Consider the following 11,293-nt stretch of genomic DNA (forward strand, 5'->3'; position numbering starts at 1 on the left):
CAAACATACAGTATTGAATAGGGATTATTCTACCTTTATGAAATGGGATTTTGATTAAAACGTGGGTTTTCTAGGGGGTTTACTTCCCTTCAAATCAGCACATTGGGGTAGCTGGTTTCTCCCTGAAAGGTAAGGCCAGCCTCCAATCCTTGAAATTCAACAGTTTGGTTTCTGGCAACAGTCAATAATGAGCTCTTTAATTTATTTGATGGTGCCCTCTCCAGGTTTACTCTCTTCTGCTCTAGGACTTACCAGGTCACTTAAGACCCTGATAGTCTAAGTAGGTTTAATAGCCATGGTTTATTGTTCCAGAATTTACTAGAATTAGGAAAAATGTTTTTAACAGGCAAATACAGCTTCCTCCTTCCACTATCATTAAACTATAAACGTCTGTCTCCATACTTTACTATGCTAATAAATAAGGCTACTAAAAAGAACCTTTACCCTTGACATTCAAAATAGAGAATAGACATACCGAGAAAGATGTTTATCTCCACAACAAACAATTCAGTGATAAAAGCCGAATAAATGCAGTAAAATACATACTATATGGTCATGATTATCAGTTTTATTAATGAAACTTGTATGGGTTTTATGTGACATTCATATGCAATTATAACATGCTAAATACACATTTCTCAGTCTTACAGTAGACTCCACAAAGCTTTCTGAATTCACATATATGCAATAGAATTGATAATTTAGATGCCTGTATGTACATATGTATGTATTGGTTTTGGCTTTTGTGCTGAAAAATATGAACTGGATTTTATGTGGTAATGGGAGAGAAAATTGTCAGGTGCTACTGCTTAGATTAGATCTTGTACCGTCCATCTCTGAAATTTAGAATTAAAATGAATCCAGCTCAGAATTTGAGTGATTTGGGGCATGTGAAATGTGGCAGTGTAATTGACCTTCATGTAGCAACTTGTGCTTACTGGCATTAATCTGGTATTTTTATTCCAATGACTATTTTTAACGTTTTTATCGGAGAAACAAATTACAAGTATCTAGGAATTAAGGGACTATTTAGTGTGACCATTTACAGAATGTCGGAAAACTTAGAACCTAAGCCAGATGAGTTCACTAGACTTGAAAGTGTAGCTCATATGTTCACTGACAGTTTAGCTGGTCAGAAGCAAATTCTAATAGTATAAGAGTCTTGAAAGTCTCTAGAAAAATTCTTGTAAAATTCGATGTTCTTTTCAAAAAAGGTAAGATTGGGTTTCTTGAGGGAATGCCACCTAACCAGACTTAAGATTTACATGATAAGGACGCTGCAATGTGGGTGGCTACCCTCGGTATTTTTTACACTATTCATAATATATTTATGAATAAAATCATGTAAAGGCAGTTAAGTACAGAAGCCTAATTCTAACTCACATTTATGACCTTTTACAGAAATTTTTTCTAAATAAATTTTTTTCTAGGCACCATAGTTTTTTGGTTGAAAGCAGTAAGATTTTTAAAATTTAAGAATCATGAAAGAGTGTGCATTTGTGAACAATTTGACTCAGGTTTACCCAATCTGAAACAATTTCCCAGTGAGGAAATCAAATCAGTGCTTGATATCTTGCTAAATCATTCTTATTTTTATTGTTTTAAATTTTAATTCATCTGTTTATTGAGGACTTTACAATGTGTCCGGCACTATGCTGATTCTGTATGATTTGGGAGAATTGTATCTTAAGGAATCTTTTCATGATGGAAGGTATACAGATTCCCGAAAAGTTGACCTAAGTTAAAAAAAAGTCTGTGTATATGTTATCCCTTTAAGTGAGAGATATTTCCTATGATTAAAATAAAATTTAACATTCTCCCCCAAGCAGTGATTGCTGGAAAAACGTGGAGAGGCGAGGAGAGAGCAGTGAATAGCCATTACATGGGTGTAGACTGGGGACCCTAGCCATCCACTTCACCACCACCAGGGGCTAGTCTCTTGCTGTAATGAAGGTCCGAGTTCCTGGTACCTTAGCCCTCTGGAGAAGGCAGTGTATTCACCACAGGCCAATTACCAGAAGTTTCCAGGATTTTACCAGTGCTGCTGATTTTACAAAAATCAATGTGCCATTTGAATTGCTCTTCTAAAGAAAGTTTAAAATATCTGAGAATCTAGCAAATTGACTCAGAATTGCTTTCCTTTTATCCATTCAGGGTACAGAACATCCAAATTCATTCAACACAAGTGAAGACACACTATGTACTAGCACTGGGGATACTTCAAGCAGGAGTCTAGTGATGTTTCATTCTCTCAGGGTGCTTTTACATCTGTGAAAATAACATTAGTTGAAAATAAAACTTGGACTGTGGTAACTAAAACTCATACAAAAGGAATCCAATGAAAACAATCCAATAAATCACCTACATTCTTTAGTTGGGGAACTTTCTGTATCAAATATTGCGTAGCCTTAACATAGTGTCATTCACAGATTTAACCCATGAATGTTTGCAGACACTCAGATTCTTCATTAAAAGCATGACTTCAGAAGTCTTTTGATTGTTGCTATTTCACAAAAACTGAACATGTTTGTATTGTAGGTAAATGCGTGAAATCATCAATTAGCCAAGGAAAGACATTTTCCTGCTAATCTCGTTGAAAATTAATTTCCCCATGCCTCAAATCCAGGCAGTTATTTACTTCATTGCCCAGAATAACTGATTGTACAATGTGCCGTAAATTGCAACAATATCACACCTTCTCATTCACAGGTTTTTCATCAACAACTTTTTCAGATTTGTTGTTGACACCACTTAATAATCTGTACATTGTACCTTGGTAGTAAGAGTAACTAGCAAGTATGAAGTCTCCCCAAAAGTATTCTTGAAAGTATAAGAATTTTTTATCATTTTGAGATAGAGGGGAGAGCTTGTATCTTTTTTTAAATATGAACATTCTTTTTTTTATCACATGGTTGTATATGCATTATCATGATCATTTCTTAGAACATTTGCATCAATTCAGTAAAAAATAAAAATTCATACATACCATACCACTTACTCCTCCCTTTCATTGATCACTAGCATTTCGATTGACTAATTTTATTTTAACATTTGTTCCCCTTATTATTCATTTCTTTTTAATCCATATGTTTTACTCATCTGTCCACAAGGTAGATAAAAGAAGCATCAGACATAGGTTTTCACAATCACACAGTCACATTGCAAAAGCTATATCGTTATACAATCATCTTCAAGAAACTTGGCTACTGGAACACAGCGCTACATTTTTCAGGCAGTTCCCTCCAGCCTCTCTGTTATGCCTTAACTAAAAGGTGATATCTATTTAATGCGTAAGAAAAACCTACAGGACAACCTCTTGACTCTGTTTGGAATCTCTCAGCCATTGACACTTTATTTTGTCTCATTTCTCTCTTACTCATTTTGGTCAAGAAGATTTTCTCAATCCCTCCCAGCTCATTCTAGGATTTCTGTCCCACGTTGCCAGGAAGGTCCACACCCCCTGGGAGTCTTGTCCCACGTAGAGAGGGGGTGGGCAGTGAGATTGCTTGTTGTGTTGGCTGAGAGAGAGAGCCACATCTGAGCAACAAAAGAGGCTCTCTTGGGGGTGACTCTTGGGCCTAATTTTAAGTAGTCTTTGCCTATCCTTTGCGGGGTTAAGTTTCACATGAACAAACACCAAGATTGGGGGCTTCAGCCTTTTGCTTTGGTTGTCCCCACTGCTTGTGAGAATATCACGAATTCTCCACTTGGGGAAGGTGAATTTTCCCCCTTTCTCACCATTCCCCCTAGGGGACTTTGCAAATACTTATTTATTCACTGTTCAAATCCTTCTGGGATTTATCGAGGCATCACTCTGGACAAGCCTACGAAATTTCATGCCCTACTCAAGGTTCCATGTACTTAGGGTATTCGATTAAGCTGTCCACATAAATTATATTAGGAAATGCTTTAGTGAAAATGTAAATTTTGTACCAAATAAAGCTGGGGGCTTTTCATGTATTCCCTTTATCATGTTGAGGAAGTTCCCTTCTATTCCTATCCTTTGAAGTGTTTTCAACAGGAAAGGATGTGGGATTTTGTCAAATGCCTTTTCTGCATCAGTTGAGATATCTCATTTTTCTGCTTTGATTTGTTGATATGGTGTATTACATTAATTAATTTTCTTATGTTGAACCCTCCTTGTATACCTGGGGTGAATCCTACTTGGTCATGGTGTATAATTCTTTTAATGTGCTGTTGGATTCAATTTGCAAGAATTTTGTTGAGGATTTTTGCATCTATATTCATAACAGAGATTGGTCTGTAGTTTTCTTTTCTTGTAGTATCTTTGTCTGATTTGGTATGAAGGTGATTTTGGCCTCATAGAATGAGTTAGGTAGCCTTCCCTCCACTTCAATTTTTTTTAAGAGTTTGAGTAGGACTGGTACTAATTCTTTCTTGCATATTTGGCAGAATTCACCTGTGAAGCCATCTGGTCCTGGATTTTTCTTCTTTGGGAGCTTCTTAATGACTAATTCAATTTCTTTACTTGTGATTGGTTTGTGAAGGCTGTCTATTTCTTCTCGAGTCAATGTTCGTTGTTCATGCCTTTCTAGGAAGTTGTCTATTTCATCTACCTTGTCTAGTTTATTAGCATAGACTTGTTCATAGTATCCTCTCATTACCCACTTTATTTCTGCAGGGTCAGTGGTTATGTCTCCTCTTCCATTTCTGATTTTATTTATTTGCATCCTCTATCTTCTTCTTTTAGTCAACCTTGCTAAGGGTCCATCTGTCTTATTGATTTTCTCATAGAAGCAACTTTTGGTTTTGTTGATTTTCTTGATTGTTTTCATGTTCTCAATTTCATTGATTTCTGCAGTAATCTTCATTATCTCTTTTCTTTTGCTTGCTTTTGGGTTAGTTTGCTGTTCTTTCTCTTGTTCTTCCAAGTGGACAGTTAACTCCTCAATTCTCACTCTTTCTCCTTTTTTAATATAGGCAGTTAGAGCCATAAATTTCCCTTTTAGCACTGCCTTTCCTGCATCCCATAAATTTTGATATGTTGTTTTCATTTTCATTTGCCTCGAGATATTTACTGATTTCCCTTGTAATTTCTTCCTTGACCCACTGGTTGTTTAAGAGTGTGTTGTTGAGCCTCCATATGTTTGTGAATTTTCAGTTACTCTGCTTATTATTGATTTCCAACTTCATTCCTTTATGATCTAAAAAAGTGTTTTGTATGATTTCAATCTTTTTAAGTTTATTGAGACTTACTTTGTGACCTAGCACACAGTCTATCCTTGAGAATGATCCATGAACACTTGAGAAAAAGGCATATCCTTTGTTGTGGGGTGTAATGTTCTATAAATGTCTGTTAAGTCTAGTTCATTTATCGTGTTCTTCAATTCTCTTTTTCTTTATTGATCCTCTGTCTAGATCTTTTGTCCATTGATGAGAGTGATGAACTGAAGTTTCCAACTGTTATGGTAGATGTGTCTATTTCTCTTTTCAGTGTCTGCCTCATGTATTTTGGAGCACTCTAGCTTGGTGTATAAATATTTATGATTGTTATGTCTTCTTGTTGAATTGTTCCTTTTATTAATACATAGTGTCTTTCTTTGTCTCTTTTAACTGCTTTACATTTGAAGTCTAATTTGTTGGATGTTAGTATAGCTACTTCTGCTCTTTTCTGGTTGTTGTTTGCATGAAATATTTTTCTCAACCTTTTACTCTGAACTTATGTTTATCCTTGGGTCTAAAATGTGTCTCTTGTAAACAGCATATAGATGGGTCCTGTTTTTTAATCCATTCTGCCAGTCTGTGTCTTTTTTTTTTTTTTTTTTTTTTTGAGAGAGGGAGGAAGGGAAGGAAAGACAGAGAAGGAAGGAAGGATGGGAGGAAGAAAGGGAAACATCTTTAAACATTTTCTTGTTTTATTATATTTTGTTTGTTTGTTTGTTTTTTACATGGGCTGGGGCCGGGAATCGAACCGGGGTCCTCCGGCATGGCAGGCAAGCACTCTTGCCCGCTGAGCCACCGCGGCCCGCCCAGTCTGTGTCTTTTGATTGGGTAGTTTAATCCATCAACATTTAGTGTCATTACTGTAAGAGCAGCACTTTCTTCTACCATTTTGCCTTTTGGATTTGGTATGTCATAGCTAATTTTCCTTCTTTTTACCTTTACTGATAGTCTTCATTTGTACATTCTTCTTCACATTTCCCTCTCCTATCTTTTCTTATCTGTCTCTAGTTCTTTCTTTAGTATTTCTTGCAGAACCAGCCTCTTGGTCACAAATTCTCTCGGTGATTTTTTGTCTGAAAATGTTTTAATTTCTCCCTCATTTTTGAAGAATAATTTTGCTGGATATAGAATTCTTGGTTGGCAGTTTTTCTCTGTGGTAAATATATCATACCACTATCTTCTCACCTCCATGGTTTCTGCTGAGAAATCTACGTATAGTCTTACTGGGCTTCCCCTGTAGGCGATGGGCTGCTTTTCTCTTGCGGCTTTCAAAATTCTCTTTTTCTTTTTGACATCTAACATTCTGATTAGTAAGTGTCTTGAAGTACATCTATTGGGATCTATTCTGTTTAGGGTATGCTGCAATTCTTGGTTCTGTAATTTTAAGTCTTTCATAAGAGTTGAGAAATTTTCAGTGATAATTTCCTTCATTAGTTTTTCTCTTCCTTTTCCCTTCTCTTCTCCTTCTGGGACACCCGCAACACATATATTCATGTGCTTCATGTTGTCATTCAATTCCCTGAGTCCCTGCTCATATATTTTCCTTCTTTTCCCTATAGTTTCTTTTGCTTGTAGGATTTCAGATGTCCCATCCTCCAGTTCACTAATCCTATCTTCTGCCTCTGGAAATCTAACATTGTAGGTTTCCATTGTTTTTTCATCTCTTCTACTGTACCTTTCATTCCAATAAGTTCTGCGGTTTGTTTTTTCAGACTTTTGATTTCTACTTTTTGTTCGTCCTTTGCCTTCTTTATATCCTCCCTCAATTCATTGATTTGATTTTTGATGAGATTTTCCATGTCTGTTTGAACATTCTGAATTAATTGTTTCAACTCCTGTATCTCATTTGAATAGTTGGTTTGTTCCTTTGACTGGGCCATATCTTCAATTTTGCTAGTATGATTTGTTAGTTTTTTGCTGGTGTCTAGGCATTTAATTTCCTTAATTAGTTTATTCTGGAGATTGTTTTCACTTTTTTTCTAACCTAAGATTTTCTTGATGGATGACTTTGTTATCTATCTGTTCTTTGACATTCAGTTCAGCTTATTCTAGACCTCTAGCTTAGGATTTGTTTAACAGATCAGAATTTTTCAGTTCTTGTTTTCTTGTTTCTTGCCCTGCCTGTGTGGTGTCTTTTTTTTTATTCCCTCTTAGAAGGGTCTACTTAGGTATTATAGACCCCAGCTAGATTTTCCCAGACTAAACTGGCCTCTTGTCAGGAGGAATGAGTCACCTGCATCAGTTTCCCCCAAGGGTGAGACCCAGCAGTTGAAAGACTTCCCTATGAAGCCTCTGGACTCTGTGTCTTTCCTATCCTGCCCAGTACATGGCACTTGTCTGCCTGCAGGTCCCACCAGCATAAAGTGATGCAGTACCTTCAACTTCAGCGGACTCTCCTTGCTGGGGGCATGGTGGAGACAGAGGAGAGGTTGTAGGCTGGCTTTAATCACCTCAATTTTCCAGACCCTGAGGTCTGAGTTCCTTGAGGAAGGGATTCCACCTGAGTTGGGCCCCATCCCTCTCCTGGGTAAGGCACAGGCTCCAGACAAGCTCTCAGACAAGCTTAATTCTGCCCTTTTTGGGGCAGCTGGAGCCTGAGAAGCCTTGCAGTTGTATGCAAAGAACAGCCAAGCTGTAAAAACACAGCCACAAAAAAGAGAAGAAAAATCCTTTTTAGAGCAGGATCCCCATTCCTCAGGTTTGCCAATCAAGAGCTTAAGTAGGTGTTTTGCTCTGTGTATCTCCAAGCCCTATGTGTCCCATCCTTTCCTTCAGTGCCCAGACCCTTTCAAATATTTTGTGCTGTCTGATAAAAAAAAAAAAAAAAAAAAACTCTTTTTTTTTTTTTCTTTTTCCATCAGCTCTGCCCTCTCTGTACCTGGGCAAAACCCAGCAACCTCCACATTTACTTGAGGTGGGGGCCTATTTTTAGTAGTCCAGAATTTATTAATTAATTCCACAAATTGGAGCTTGGTGGAGCTCAGCCCCCTGCTGTTTGTAAAATCTCCTTTTCCCCTGGGAAGCAGCCTGTGGAGGAGGGGCACCAGCCACCACAGTTTGGGGAACTCATGGTTCTGGGGGGGCTCACAGCCAGTCCAGCTGGTCCAGACTGGGGTACACTGTGTGTCCAGTCACTGATGTGGCCCCAGCAGTTGTTCTATACTGTTCCTGTTTATTTACTAGCTGCTCTGGAGGACGAACTAAACTCCACACCTCACTAAGCCGCCATCTTGGCTCCCTCCGTTTTGTTTTGTTTTTAAATGCTTATTTATTGTGAAATATATCATATATACAAAAAAGAAAAGAAAGCATTAATTTTCAAAGTACACTCCAACAAGCAGCTACAGAACAGGTTTCATAGTTGGTTTGGGTTACCATCCAGTTTCAGTTTTTTCCTTCCAGTTGGTCCCAGCTGGAAGCTAAAAGAAATATCAATATAGTGATTCAGCCGTCACACTAATTTGTTAAATCCCCTTTTCTCTGTTATAACTCCACCTTCTCCTTTGATCCTTCTCCAACTCTATAAGGATCTTTGGGCTATGCCCTTTCTAACTTTTCTCATGTTGAAAAGGAGTATTCTTAATATAGGGTAAGGGGATGGAATTAGTTGATATTCTTGAAGAGGCTGGCCCCTCTAGGTTTCAGGTCTTATCTAGCCTAGGATCCCTAGGGAAGTAATGGTTTCAGGAAAGTAAATTTAGTGCATGAAACTTTAGAGTCTCAGTTAGAGCCCTAGGTGGTCTTTAGGGTTAACTGGTATTGGATCGGTTGGGGTTTAGCAAACCATGGCAATAGCAATATCTACCTGAAGTTTGCATAAGAGTAGCCTCGAGAATAACCTCTTCACTGTATTTGAACTCTTTTAGCCACCGCTATCTTTTTTTGTTGCCTTTTATCCCCCCCACCTTTTGGTCCAGAAGGCATTATCGATCCCACGGTGCCAGTGCCAGGTTCATCCTTGGGAGTCATGTCCCAAGTTGTCAGGAAGACTTTCATCCCTGAATGTCATGTCCCCTGTAGGGGGGAGGGTAATGATTTCCCTTGCAGAGGTGGGCTTAGAGGGAGAGGACACATATGAACAACTGAAGAGGTTTCTTGGAAGCAACCCTTAGGCATAACTATAGGTAGGCTTAGCTTCTCCATTACAGAAATAATAAGGGAAAGCCTATTTTCTTGGGCATCTCTAATGTTTGAAAGAGCACCAGGGGTTTCCCAGATGGGAAAGTTTAACTTTCCATATATTTTTTTCCTCCGGTCCCTCAAGAGAATTTACCAATACTTGTTAATTATCAGCCCACCATAGTCTGAAATGTCTCCAGGTATTACATTAAGCTAGACAGAATTACAAGGCCTCATTTCTGTTCTGGTCTCCATGTATTTGGGTTGTTTAAATAAACTATCCAGACAGGTTGATTTAGATTGTGTGTTACAGAAAATTTAGGTTCTAGATACAATAAACTTCTCTGTCTTTGGTCTCATACAGTAGGTGAAGCTCTAGAGCATATACACTATCATTTTTCTCCCTGGATTCTGATTTACCTTAGTCTCAACCAGATGAGCTTCATTTTATCTTTGATTGAAGCCTGATCCCTTTTTTGGTTACTTTAACTGTTGTTGTATGCAGCAGTGGTGACTTTCAGAGCTGCAGAGCTCCAGCTCTGACTCTGAGGTGTCACAGAGGTACTCATAGTTCCAGGGAAATACCAGCTTATATACAGATAGCTCTGTGTCTCAGAATCTAGAAATACACTTAACTCTGGAGTAAAGATGGCTACTTTGAGAGGTTACAATCTAGGCTCTAATTTTCTAAAAAGTATTTTCTGAGAGAGACCATAGCATATTTGTTCTTTTGTTTCTGGCTTATTTTGCACAACATGTTGCCCCCAAGGTTTATTCAGTTCATTGCAGGCCCCCTGAAGTCATTCCTTTTTGTAGCCACACAGTATTCACTCATATATATATATATATAATATAACAGTTCATCTTTCAGCTTCTTAGTCATTGCACACTTTGCCCCACCCTGCCATCCTTTGGGCATCATAGATAATGTTCAAAATAAACAAAACATGTCTTACAAGTACCTTCACTTGGTTGTAAAATCAGCAGCACTCTCAATTTTAAACAATTTTCATTGGTCCAAAGAGACAAAGGATCAATAAACATAGCTTCACCCAATAGCAAATCAAAACCTCCCCTAATTTCTTGTCCCTCCCTGCCAATTATTTACCCCTGGCATTGTGGTGGTACTTGTATTACTGTTAACTATAGGCCATAGGATGAAATATTATTTCTCCCTCTATATTTCTCTATTATTGACTCTTTGGACAAGACCAAACCTGTGAAAAAGTTCATGCAAGAGCATATTTATAATGTCGAGTTAATCGATGGGATACATGGCACTATACATCCCCTTTCAGTCATATTCACCTTCAATAAAGCAACGTTACTTATAACCCCACTAATTACCTACCATCACTTCTATCTGTTCCCTTACATTTAAGTTCAGCCTCATTGGGTAACCTTTCCCCCGTCTCTAGCTTCTGTGTACCTCTAGGTCTCCAATCTACAGTGTAACACTTTGAGATTACCTTTACCAGAGTCATAATAGTGGAATCATACAGTATCTGTCCTTCGTAATTGGTTTGTTGAGATCTTTGATTTCTTCTCAAGTCAGTTCCTGTGTTTCTAGGATTTCATTGCATCTAAGTTGTATAGTTTGTTAGCGTATAGCTGTTCATAATGTTCTTTTATGATTTTTAAAATTTCTTCAGGATTCATCATAATGACTCCCCTCTCATATTTTATTTTGTTTATTTGCATCCTCTCTCTCATTCTTTGTCAACCTTGCTAAGGGTCCATTGGTTTTATTGATTTTCTCAAAGAACCAACTTTTGGTTATTTTGATTCTTTCTATTGTCTTTTTGTTCTCCAGTTCATTTATTTCTACTTTGATCTTTGTTATTTCTCTTCATTTGTTTTGGGGGCTAATTTGCTCTTCTTTCTTTAATTTCTCCAGGTGAGTAGTTAAATTCTCAGTGTTTGTTCATTCTTGTTTTATAATTTAGGCATTTAGGCCAATAAAGTTCCCTCTCAGCACTACATTTGCCAC

Source organism: Tamandua tetradactyla, chromosome 5, assembly GCF_023851605.1.
Source record: "Tamandua tetradactyla isolate mTamTet1 chromosome 5, mTamTet1.pri, whole genome shotgun sequence".
Lineage (NCBI taxonomy): Eukaryota > Metazoa > Chordata > Mammalia > Pilosa > Myrmecophagidae > Tamandua > Tamandua tetradactyla.